This window comes from Myotis davidii, unplaced genomic scaffold (genome assembly GCF_000327345.1).
Source record: "Myotis davidii unplaced genomic scaffold, ASM32734v1 scaffold468, whole genome shotgun sequence".
Lineage (NCBI taxonomy): Eukaryota > Metazoa > Chordata > Mammalia > Chiroptera > Vespertilionidae > Myotis > Myotis davidii.
This window is the reverse complement of record NW_006299170.1, coordinates 678,239-691,230: the sequence shown is the minus strand read 5'-3', so window position 1 is coordinate 691,230 and position 12,992 is coordinate 678,239. Positions and strand designations below refer to the sequence as shown.

The window sequence follows — 12,992 nt, the reverse complement described above, 5'->3', positions numbered from 1 at the left end:
TTGAGAGCACAAACATTTGAATTGGGCTATCTTCTGGAGTTTGCCCTGACACCAACTTTTCCAACAGGGTGGTTACCTGCCAAACCCGAGGGACACTTTATAGAGCAACACCACCCACAGCATGATCCTTCGGTGAAAGGAAATGCCGGGGACACTGGAGGCTACTGACTGTGGCTCTTGGGCAGAGTTCCAGATTATCGATAGATTAAGTTTACTGAGCTGTCAGTGACAGGGTCAAATGAGATGTTATTGACAATCCTTCTATTTCTAATGTATGAGTCTTCCAGAAGTTTGTGAGGGATGAGTGATTATTTTCCCAGTCTCTGTGCTTAGAAATTAGACGAGGACTATATATATATATACATGTCCTCTGAATACTGACTTGGCAAGAATTTATGGGCAACTTCATCTGCACAGAAAAGCAGAACGCAGGATGCCTCTTTATTGCTGATCAGCATTCCTATGATAGCCAACTCTACAGTAGATGCATGTGAATTATTAACTGCAGTATTATTGCATTTTCTGCTCTGAGAAAATTATGCCTGACATCATTTACTGGCATTTTTATGCCCTTGGGAATGACAACTAATTTTAATGCTAGCCTAGGCTGAAATTAATTATAAAAGAAAATAAATTCTGCAAAAGACAATGAGCCAATCCTGCATCCCTAATGCAAATATTGCCCTGGTATGCCTCCTGGCAGCACTCAACTAATAGATTTAACTGGCTATTGTGGATTCTTACTGCTAATGTGGGCCAGGTACTCTTACAAACATTGATTCAGTCTTACATGTATTGACCACCTTATATGTACCAGTCACTAAATAAATGACTGGGAAGAAAGATAAATAAGACATAGTCACTTGCCTCTGAGTATAATTTAGTGCGGGCAGGACAGCTGAAGGAAATAGACCAGGTACCACAAGCTTAAACTATGGGTTTATAAAGATATGAAAGAGGGTACTGTGATAGTACAAGAAGTTTTTGGAGAAGCTCAAAAGTACATGCATTGGCATATGCCAGGTTATACGGTTTTTATTTTTATTACATTTATTAGAGTGACATTGATTAATAAAGTTATATAGGTTTCAAGTATACAATTCTATGATAAATCTTCTGTGCATCGCATTACGTATTCATCTTCCAAAGTCAAATCTTCTTCTGTCACCATATATTTGACACCCTTTACCCTTTACGACCCCTCACCCCAGGTTGTACAGTTTTGACCTAATCCAAGAGGAAACCGTTTGTGGATTTTGCAAAAGAGGAATCACCTGATTGGATCTGTATTAGAATGATCATTATAGGTGTAGTATAAAGAGAGGTAAGACTTCCTTAAAACCCTTTGAGGAGTATGTTGAAACAGAGTAGATGAATTACTTTGAGATCCTGGAACACGGTGAGGAGGGGACATGGTGAATTTTAAAAAGGACAAGCTTACCATAAGGCAGACACAATACCATAAGGAGTATGATATTGTGTTTTAGTTACTGTCCTGTCTGAGGAATGGAAGTATTACAGAGGCTTCTTCATGGACTTCCCCAGTCTGATAAGAGTTATAACATAATATAAGTATTATAATATAAATATTATATTATAATTTAATAATTTAATATATATAATATAATATTATAATATAATACTTTCTCTTACTGACAGCCATTGCTTACAGATTATTGCCATCACTGAAAATTGTAGTGTTGTTGATGTTTCTCATAGCCCTTGTGAATGGTATGTCATCTGAGCCTTCCCACGTAATATAATAATCTGGCATAGTTTTGGCCATATAACCTATGTCTATTCCTGGCTTCCCACTTCCATGAGCATTTTAATTTATTTTTCCCATTTCTGTTATGGCAATCCTGGCCTTTTAACTTTACTCAGTATAGACCATTGTTTTCTACATGCTTCTCAGAAACATATCAGTACGTTTGCCCCACTTCCTGGAATATTTTTTCATTGGCAAATACTACATCACAGGAGAGCATTTTCAAGTAAAAAAAAAAAATTCTATTTTATGTTATTGCACCTTGATTAAGCACCATGAGAATACAATCCCACTCATACTTCTCCAGTACCTATTGATATATAAGATCTATTTCTTACAGCTCTTTTATAGAACCACCGAGGTTATGCAACAACTTAACCCTAGTTATAGAAATAGTGGCTATGATGGAAGGTGGGGGCAGATCTTATAACTGACAGGAGAGAGCCTCAGAGTTATCTTCAAAATGAAAAGTGGGGAATGGGGCATGCTAGTTCTCGATGGGGTGCTTCTTTTGTAGACTCAGAAGGATTCTGAGAAGACAAAAAGTATCCTGCATACACCTTGGTGTCCATCCAAAGCCACACGATTTCCAACCATGGTAAATGATCTTGACATAACAGAATAGCCTTGGTGAGCATTCAACCCTCTTTAAATTTGTTCTCTCCGATTGGTTTTAGACTTAGTCCCGTTTTTTTTTTCCCTTTCCCCCCCGCGAGAAATACAACTTTATTCTGAAGGAAAAAGGAATGAGAATGACTGTAACAAGCAAGGTTTTACCACTGAATATTGTGGTGTGACTAGCAGTTTTATATTTGAAACTCAATAAGGAAACACTACGTGCCGGGAGCCAGTCCATCCTTGCTGTTTCAAGGGACCTGGCATATATGGCATACTGTTCTTAATATGTTTGCTCACCTTCTTGGCATTATGTGTTTTAACCAAGGTCACCTCTCTGAGAAAGGTTGTTTCCCCAGGTAGGGATTTTCCCGAACCAGAACTTGGCTAGAAGACCTAGACAGAACTTGGCTGGAGATGCTGGCTACAGAACCTGGCTGAAGAACCTAGCAAGAGAACGTGGCTAGAGAACCTGGACAGAACCTGGCGACTGAACCTGCCTGGAGAACCTAGCAAGAGAACATGGCCACAGAACCTGGCTGGAGATCCTAACCAGAACTTCGCTGGAGATCCAGACCAGAACTTGGCTAGAGATCCTGCCTAGGCTGCTGATCAACTGAACGCTGTCTCCGTGTCATTCCTTCTTCGCCGACTCCGTCCACAACTTTGGGGACCCCTGGACCTGCTGGGGCTGGACCCCGGCAACTACGTTCCCAAATAAATATGCCACATTCATTCCAAAGTCCATTCATGTCTTTCAGCATCCCAAAGACCAAGCACAGGTTCTGGTCTGCACTGACAGCACAGGACAGGTCCCTCTGAACTAGACTTCTGACCCTGGGCTGCAGCTTTCCTTTCTCACAGGGTGGCATCCTCACCCTGACCCTCACCCAGGAGAGCTGTGGTCTGAGCAACCTCTGGGTCGCGCTCATACTGTGCTGCCAGAGCTGGGTCCAGGACAACCTCTGGTGGGGCAAGAGCAGGCATGGCGGCAAACTCCCAGATAGGGTCTCCAATTAGGATCCTAGCTAGCCAGAGAAGGGCTTTTAAAGCGGTAGTGGTAGTTACTTTTGGCAGAAATGCCATAGTACCGAAGGTTCTTCTTTCGATGAAAGATCATTGATTTAGCCTTAACTTTCCTGTCCTTAATATCCACTTTGTGGCCACATAACATGATGGGGATGTTTTCCCACACTCGTACCAGATTTCTCTGCCAGTTAGCTCATTCTCATAAGTGGAAGTTACATCACACATTATAATGGCGCACTGGGTTTTAAATGATAGCTGTCTCTCAATCTGCTGAACTTCTCCTGGTCCGCTGTATCCTACACATTGAACTTAATAGGCTCTCTGTTGGAACACAAGGGGAGGGACCTCAACACCCAGAGTGGCTACATACTTCTCAAATTCCCCAGTCAGATGACGTTCCATGAATGTAGCTTTCCCAGCCCCACCGTCACCAACCAATACAAGTTTGAATTGAACTTGGGGTTCTCCTTGGGCAGCCATGGTGATGTTACTGCCAGAAGCATCTCCAGGCCAGTCTGACTGAGAGCCAGTCCTTGGGTTTTTTTTTGCCTCTCACTGCAGGAAAGGTTTCTACATCTGGAACTCAATTGCCCAGCACTTCCCTCAGCTCTTCATTACCTTTCTGTGGGACATCAGTGGTGTTTGGCAATATCCAGGCAAGTATGTCATTCTTATAGCTACCATTTCCTAATACTTAGGATTAACTAGTGCTCCCCTTTCTCCAACATACCCTTCAAACCCACTATCAGTGAAAGGTTTAACAACTGGACAACCACCTTATGGTAGGTTTGTCTTTGCTCTACCTACCAGCATTGGGATACTGATTGTCAGACAGGTGGTGAATGATACAAATTCAAAACCTAGCTTCAAAAATTACTTATCTTCTCTCCTGCTTTCTTGAACCATTTCCAGTACAAATGTTCACAGTATATTAAAGATCAACATTATGATGTTGGCCTGCCAAAATCTTGATCAACATGGCAGGGAGCGTTAAACAAGCATTTCCCAAGTTATCCCCATATCAGGTTGAAATTGTGGAGATTTTATAAGCTGCCTTGATCAGGTATGGGCTGCCTGGAAAATTATGATTTAGAGCAGATAGCTCTCTACATTTGAGCAGACCATAAAGGAGATAAGAACTGAATGCTTTCTACTTACCACGCTCCCTACAGCTAGGCAGAAAGTCCTCTGCAGGAGAACTCCCACTACACAATTCTACGTTTACTATACTAGTGTTTTCAAAAAACCAGCTTTGGGCTTTCCTAATTTCCTCTATTGTCTATTTCACTGACTTCTGCTCTTATTTTATTTCTTCTCTGTTGGTTTGCTTACATTTAATTTCCTGTTATTTTTCTAGCTTTATGAGATGTATACACTCACCACTAATATTAAAGTTTTATTTTGGTCTATTAGAAACATTTAAACCTAGACATTTCCTACTACAAACAGATCAACAGCATCAGACAGCTTTATAAGTTAATATCTCCCTTGACTAATGGACTATTTAGAAATTTATTGCGTAATTATATGTATTTGAACCTTTTCAAGTAACCTTTCTTGTATTTCCTTTGCCTTTCTGTATAACTTAACTATAGGACAAGAACATACTCTGAAGAGTTTCAACCCTGTGAAATGTGTTAGGATTTTCTTTCTGTCCCAGGATATAGTCTATTTTAAATATATTTTATGCATACTTAAAAAGAATGTTATTCAGTTATTTGATACAGTATCCTATTAGTTTTACCATTTCAACATTTATGAGTGCTGTTTTTCTTTTTCTTTTTTAACCTTGATTCATTTTCTGCTTGTTCTAAGATAGCTTCTAATATGATTCTACATTTTTAAAGCTTTCTTCAGTTATTTTAGTCTTATGTATTTTGAATCTAGTTATTTGATGCATAGAAATTTAGAATTGTTATAACTTTCTGATGGATTAAAATTTTATTTTGATAAAATGTCAATCTTTTAATTAAGGGCATTTGTCATTAAGTCAAAGATGTATATTAATATTAATATAGACATACCAGAATTATGTGGTAAAAAAATATTGCTTATCATCTATCAAAATATTTGAGCTTTATTTTCAAATTGAAAACACACACACACAAAAAAGAGAAACAAAATTCCAATCCTGTTTTTTTGTTTTTTTAAAAATATATATTTTATTGATTTTTTACAGAGAGGAAAGGAGAGAGATAGAGAGTCAGAAACATCGATGAGAGAGAAACATCGATTAGCTGCCTCCTGCACATCTCCCACTGGGGATGTGCCCGCAACCAGGTACATGCCCTTGACCGGAATCGAACCTGGGACCTTTCAGTCCGCAGACCGACGCTCTATCCACTGAGCCAAACCGGTTTCGGCCCAATCCTGGTTTTAAAAATAAAACCTATAAGAGTGTTTGCTTCCAATGTAATATCTTAGCAGTTTAGACATATTTGCTAATCTTGTGTTTTGTTAGCAAAATACCAAATTTCAGAGAAAGTGTTTTTTTCCTATGGTTCCAGCAACATACCAGAGCAATTTTTAAAACATTTATGACCTCTGAAGAGAGATCTTAGCTCTTATTGTCCAGTGAGAAAAGGTTAAAAGGAAAAGCCAAAAGCAGAAATATAATAATAATTTCAGGAACATTGTTGAAATAGTTTATATGTTGGCTGCAATATAAAAAGGAGCCTTCTAAAACCCCTGTGTAAACTTTAGGATGTATGATAGAATCCATTCCCACAACATGGCTCTTCCGTGCGTTCAGTATTTGCGTGTTTTAAGTACACTATTTTTAATGATTTGCAACAAAGGATGAGTCAACTGATGTGACTGAAAATTCTAGTAGAAGTGTGAATGCTCTTTTAGTTCTTAATACTCTTGGACTCAGTGCCTTACACATCAATATATTACTTTTAAAAAAATTTTTTTATTGGTTTCAGAGAGGAAGGGAGGGGGAGAAATGGATAGAAACATCAATGAGAGAGAATCACTGATTGGCTCATCCTGCACGACCCCTACTTGGAATTCAGCCCATGTGTCCTGACAGGTTCACAGGTTGATGCTCAACCATTGAGCCACACCAGCCAGGTAGTATATTGTCTTTTAGAAGCAGAAGAGAACAGAAGGTTTTTTTTTCAATGCTTAATTTCTTAATAATAGAGTTTCTTCACTTTTCTTGTCTCAAAGAAAGGTTTGGGCAAGTCTGGTATGCATCCCCGTTAGAGTAAGATGACTCCAGGCAGAGGATCAGCAAATTTCTATAGGCCTTTGAGAAATAGAAAGAGTTTGATTTTGAAGAGTAATGAGGATGAGTCATCAGTCTTTTCCAAGTAAAGAGTTAGTATACTAAGTCAAGTATAGCAGTGGTGTAACTTAGACAACTTTCTCTCTAGACAATGATAAAATTTTCCTGAAAAATGCAGAATTTTTCTGAAAAAGAAGTTATAATGATATGGAAACCCTTGCATTAAACAGAAAAAGGCAGAAAAAAAAGGAGGATTAGAGTCAATGGATAGTTGAAAGCAAGAGAGGGGAGGAACACGCCACGCCTGTGTACAGAGCTTGCAGTTTTAGTCATAAACAAGCCATATGTGTTGGAGCATTACTCACATACTGTGCTCTGTGCAGGCCATGGAGGCAGAAGCATATGTGTAAGGGGTCAGACTGAAGGTCAGCAGTCACGCTGGCATCATGGAAGGAGTGACCTAACACCCTAACATTATGGAGCTCTAAACTGGGAGCTTGCTGCTTAAACACATCCAAAATTTACTTAGCAGATGTTAGTCGTTTTTACTGGCCCATTTCTGCTTTGGAAAACAAAACAAAACAGAACAAAACAAAACAAAAACAACAAGAATCATTAGAGTAAGCACTATGCATCCCCTTACCTAATTTTCTATCTCTTTCTACCGATTTACTCCTCTACTGCTCTCTATACCTCTTTCTCCTTCTATCTTTATCTTTTCATTTTTGGCTTCTTACTTCTTTCAAATTACTAGCTTTTTAAAGAAAGGTGAAAAATCAAATATTAACCTAGGCCCAGCCGGTGTGGCTCAGAGGTTGAGCATCGGCCTATGAGCCAGGAGGTCATGCCTGGGTTGCGGCTCTACCAGCAGCTGGAGGACGTGCAGGAGGCAGCTGATCAATGACTCTCATCAGATGTTTCTATCTCTTTCTCTTTCTTTCTCTCTGAAATCAATAAAATATATATATTTTTAAACGTGAACGTAGAGGATTAGAAAAGTGGGATGGAAGAAGAATTCAAGATCACCTATTTCAACCCAGTACCATACTCAATGACTGCCTCTGCCACCACCTAAACTATTTTGTAAATAGGATGGGTAAAGAGAGACCACAGTGAAGGGGAGGAAAGGTGTGAGTGTAACAACCCTCCCCATGGAAATCTTGAGCTCCTATAGCGGGCCTGGACAGTGGAGCCTACACTGCTCTGGCTCTTCAGCCTCCCGAAGAAGAAGAAGAAGAAGAAGAAGAAGAAGAAGAAGAAGAAGAAGAAGAAGAAGAAGGAGAGGGAGAGAGAGGGAGAGAGAGAGAGAGAGAGAGAAAGAGAGAGAGAAATTGGGTATGTGCCCTTGATTATGAATCAACCATCACACCTGTGACCCTTCAGTGCACTGGATGATGCTTTAACCACTCAGCAACACCTGCCAGGGCTTTCATATATACTATATTCAAACTTCCAATACTAAGAACCTTAGTACTTCAAAGTCAGCTTATTCTATTCATGGTCAGTTATAATTGTTAGAAATATTTCTTATAGTGAGCTAAAAATTGTCACTTTCTAAATTTAGGCTAGTTAGCTCTACTGACTCAAATTTATTTCTGGCATATTTACTGGCCTAAAACAGTTTTACTCCTCTTTATATCAGTCATAAAGTTTCCAAAACTAGAATTTGTATTGTTTTTAATGTAACCCTCATTTGTTAGCATTGAGAGGTGAATGACATTTTTGGTGCTGCAAGATCCAAAATGAACACAGACCCATTTTTTTAAAAAGGAACTCTTTTGTATCAAGTAGAAAGTTAGGTTAACACTCACAAGCATTCCAGAGATTATTGGATTATGCATCCTATATAATAAAGAGCTAATATGCTAATTAGACTGAACAACTGAACAACCATTTGGACGAACTTCCAGACAACCTTCCGGATAACACCCCTTACACAAATTTTGTGCATTGGGCCTCTATTTATTTAATAATGAATCCTGGATACCTGTTTGATTTTGGACTCCCTTTGGTCAACTCTGGGTTTTCCCATAATTCTTTGCTGCTTTTCCAGAGTATTTGGGTAGTACAATATTTATTCTGTTTCTGCCTTACCTAAAAATCTATGAAACACTCAGATCAAATTGAAAAGATGAATAAAAATAATTTGAAGACTGTAATTGTTTATTGAGAATGAATTTGTCTTTGAGTAAACATTTCTAAATTAAAAAATCAGAGAGAAGACAGGTTTTAATTTTCTCAAGCTTTCACTACCCTTTAATATGAGATCAAATTTGTAATAGGGGTGCCTCTGACTCATAGGCATAAGACCTTGGTTTACATGTAAGCTCTTCCATTGCCTTACTGTGTAACTTTTGGCAAACAACTTGACTCATGAAAGTCAATCTTCTCATTTATAAAATAGCACTAATAAAAATGTGTAATATATATCATCAATAAAGCATTATTTAGACCTTAGATGTTATTATGTTCCCCCACTAGACTTAGCTTCTAGACGGTAGCAGCTACTATAGCTAATATTACTTTTCTTTGTATATCAGAGGCCAGCAATTCTGAAACAATAAAGTAAGTGCTCACTAAAGCTTGTTGAAAAAAACAAGCCTCAACAATACCATTTATTCCCTCTTATTCTGTAGATAAGAAAAGTTCCAGTAAGTAGAAAATGAAGTAAACTATTCAGGGCCAAATATGAGCATAAGACTTGGAAAATTTTATATGTCTTAACAAGATTATAAATCACTTTACATGAAAGCAATGTTAAAGTTTTTATTTAAGAATATATAATTTTCTCAATGAAAGGATAAATAAAAAGTAAATTATTTAAACAGAGATTCCCCAGGTAAAGTAAACCTTCCTTGAGTTTCCACAATACGTGATACATTAAGAAAAAAAGTGGGTGCTCATCAATATTTATTTGCTGAACAAATGAATATATGTTCTTGCATCTCCAAACCAAGAAAACATCTCCTTTAATTTTAATAAGTTACATTTTAAGACTTACTTATAATCTCTGGAATTAAAAATAGTAAAAACAATTAGAATGGATATCTTGTGAGAGCTAAAGAATATATTCTGAGGATCATCAGATTTTTGGAACATTGTCATTAAATAAAGGTCTTTGATGTGGTAACCATTTGAGCCTGAACATTTTACAGAAACAACCCAGTGATTTAGTAATCATTAAAATAATAAAAATATTGCTAATAAAAATGGATTTTCAACCTGTATCTTCCTGAAGTGAAGTGCTATCTCTTTAAAACTTTACTTCAATGCTACTTGGGCTCTCAAAAATGACACCATGAACATAAAGGGAGCGCTATCGTGTTAGTTGTTTTCAGTCTCATAAAATGACTGCCTCTGTAGATATCAATACCTAAAGTCCTTGCCTATTCTGGCTCTCAGTAAGACACAAGGAATAAAGAGATATTGCTCACAAAAACTCTTGTTAGCGGCAACCTCCTGCAGATGTCTGTAATTAGGGCTAAATGGGTGACAAGTGCTTATTTGGAATTAGAAAGTACTTTAAGAAAGGATTTTTTTGAGTGGGAACTTCAAGAAAGAATACAGTGTAGGGATCCAGAGTAGAGACAAAGCATGAAGCAGTGGAAAGAGCATAAATAAAGATTTGGGCCCAGCTGGTGTGGCTCAGTGGTTGAGTGTCGACCTTGAACCAGGAGGCCGTGGTTTGATTTCCACTTGGGTACATGCCCAGGTTGCAGGCTCAATCTGGAAATAGCCCAAGTGCCCATCAGTAGACGAGCGGACAAAAAAGCTGTGGTACATTTACAGAATGGAATACTATGCGGCTGTAAAAAAGGATTTCATACCCTTTGCAATAGCATGTATAGAACTGGAGATTATTCTACTAACTGAAATAAGTCAGTCAGAAAAGATAAGTGTCACATGGTCTTACGTATATGTGGAATCTAATGAACAAAATAAACTGATGTACAACATGTTCCAGAGACATGGAAGCATGTAACTGACCGACAGATCTGAGAGAGAAGGGGAAACGTGAAGGGGAGGAGCCAGGAAGAGATTAACCAAAGAACTTACATGCATATATGCATAGCCCATGGACGCAGACAACAGTGTGGTGAAGGCCTGGTGCGTGGACATAACTGAGTACAGGGGAACAAAGGAGGGAAAATGGGGGACAAATGTAAAACTCTCAACAACAAGAATAAATTTAAAATAAAAAGGAAGAGGTACAAGGAATCCAGAGGCCAAACACTACTTGTGTCAGAGGTTTTAGGAAAGTCCTCAACATAAACCTGTACAGGCCATTGGATAGAAAAGCCATTGGAAACTGCTCGGGTGGGCATGCAAGTTGGGGAATCACCAGGGAGGGGTGAATGGTGTTATCCAAGTTGATGGAGACTCAGATATGGCACCTGCCTGCTGGCTCTGTTGGAGGAGGGCTCAGAAAAGGAGCAATTGCCTCTGCCAACACTTCTGTCTAGATGAAGTTGTCCTCCAGCTGTCTCTGAATGATTTGGCTGCTCCCCATATCATCCTGGTGCCTTTCAAGCTTCTGCCCCAGCACCACAGCTCAGAGGGAGTGAGCCCAAATATGTCTGTGCATAGGCCCTTTAAGAGGAACACATGGGACTCCAGAAGGCACTGTCTCACTCAGCTGCAATCCCACTGTTTCTTGTTTTGTTTTTAATTTATTGAGTTCAGAGAAGGGGTCGGGGAGGAGAGAGAGCGGGAGAGAGAGAGAGAGAGAGAGAGAGACATCGACCCATTGTTCCACTCATCTCTGCATTCACTGGTTGATACATACTTGCATTTGCCCTGACCAGGGATTGAACCTTCAACCTTGGCATAATGGGACAATGTTCTAACTGACAGCTATTTGGCCAGGGCCCTACTGGTTTTTACAACCAGAAGTTATGGGACTTGTCCCTCTAGCACTGGAATCTTGGGCTGCTGGGTCCGGTGTTAGTCTTGGACCCTTGGCTCCTCAGAGAGAATTCTCACAGCTGAGATATTCCTCCCTATTTTTCACCACCACATTTAGGTAGGGAACCAGCATGCTCTGCATCTCTGCCCCTCCTACCAGCTTCAATGTGGCTTTTCACTTATAGGACTTCCGTTCATCCACATTTCAGGCATTTCTGAGTGATGGTTGCTCTGTAGTTTAGTTGCAATTTTGATGTGGTTGTCAGAGGTTCCAAGTATCACATTTCCCTATGCCTTCATCTTCCAAAATTTTTTTTACCACACATTTATTAAACACAAATATTTTGATACTTTACTATCAAACATAAATTCATATTACCTGATGGCCTATGCCATCATAAAAATGGCTTGAAAGATGGGAGTTTGGCTTAATAAACATTTATTCTAAGTATAACAACTGATAGTGAGATGCTGTGGTGTACTAGAAACGTCACTTAACTTAGACTCAGAGGTGACAGAACTAGCTCTTCCCAAAGCTATAAAATGCTTTGCTTATTCTCAATTAAATTTGAGTAATCACTGAAGGCATCAGTTCATAGTAATAAAGATAAACGTTTATTTAGAATTTTAAAAAATGCTTAGATATCCATTTGACAATCATCAAATTTCCAGGCATTATGAAAGATCTGGAATAAAGTTTACCCACTCAGTAATTAATACATAGTGGTTACTGTGTATTAGTATTAATTGGTATAGCTACGTGCTCAATGGCCAAGCTCTCTAATATTTTTAAAACTTTTGAAACATTGCAGAATGAAAAATGTGGACAGATGAATCATTTTCCTTTTTAGAACTGGTAATGTATTCCTATAATTAAAGATACTAAATCAACAGATTCATGAATAATTTCTATCATAAATAAATATCACAGAAAATTTCTACTTAGTTAGATATGCATCCATTTGACAAACTTCTCTTGGAACAAACATAAAGCTCTTATAAATTTCAACAAGAAAAAAAGTCTGTGTACATTAATGGTAGTAAAACCTCAGAGAAGCAGAAATTGTTCATGAATTACAAGGAAAACAAGCATTGTCACAAAAGACAAATGCAGGTGTGGTAAGGGAACCTCTCTGATTAAAATCACAACTTTGGCCCTAACCGGTTTGGCTCAGTGGATAGAGCGTCGGCCTACAGTGAAGGGTACCAGGTTCAGTTCCGGTCAAGGGCATGTACCTTGGTTGCGGGCACATCCCTAGCAGGGGGTGTGCAGGAGGCAGCTGATTGATTTTTCTCTCTCACCGATGTTTCTAACTCTCTATCTCTCTTCCTTCCTCTCTGTAAAAAAAATCAATAAAATATATTTAAAATCACAACTTTGAGGATTGACAAATTCCTTGACAAACTCTTCCTTTATATTTTGTGCATATGATATCCGAGTAA

At 38.6% G+C, this 12,992-nt stretch overlaps 1 pseudogene; it reads right to left on the bottom strand.

Annotated features, from left to right (window-relative positions):
- Positions 1–3,241: 3,241 nt before the first annotated feature.
- Positions 3,242–3,922, bottom strand: LOC102773682 (annotated as a pseudogene).
- Positions 3,923–12,992: the final 9,070 nt, after the last annotated feature.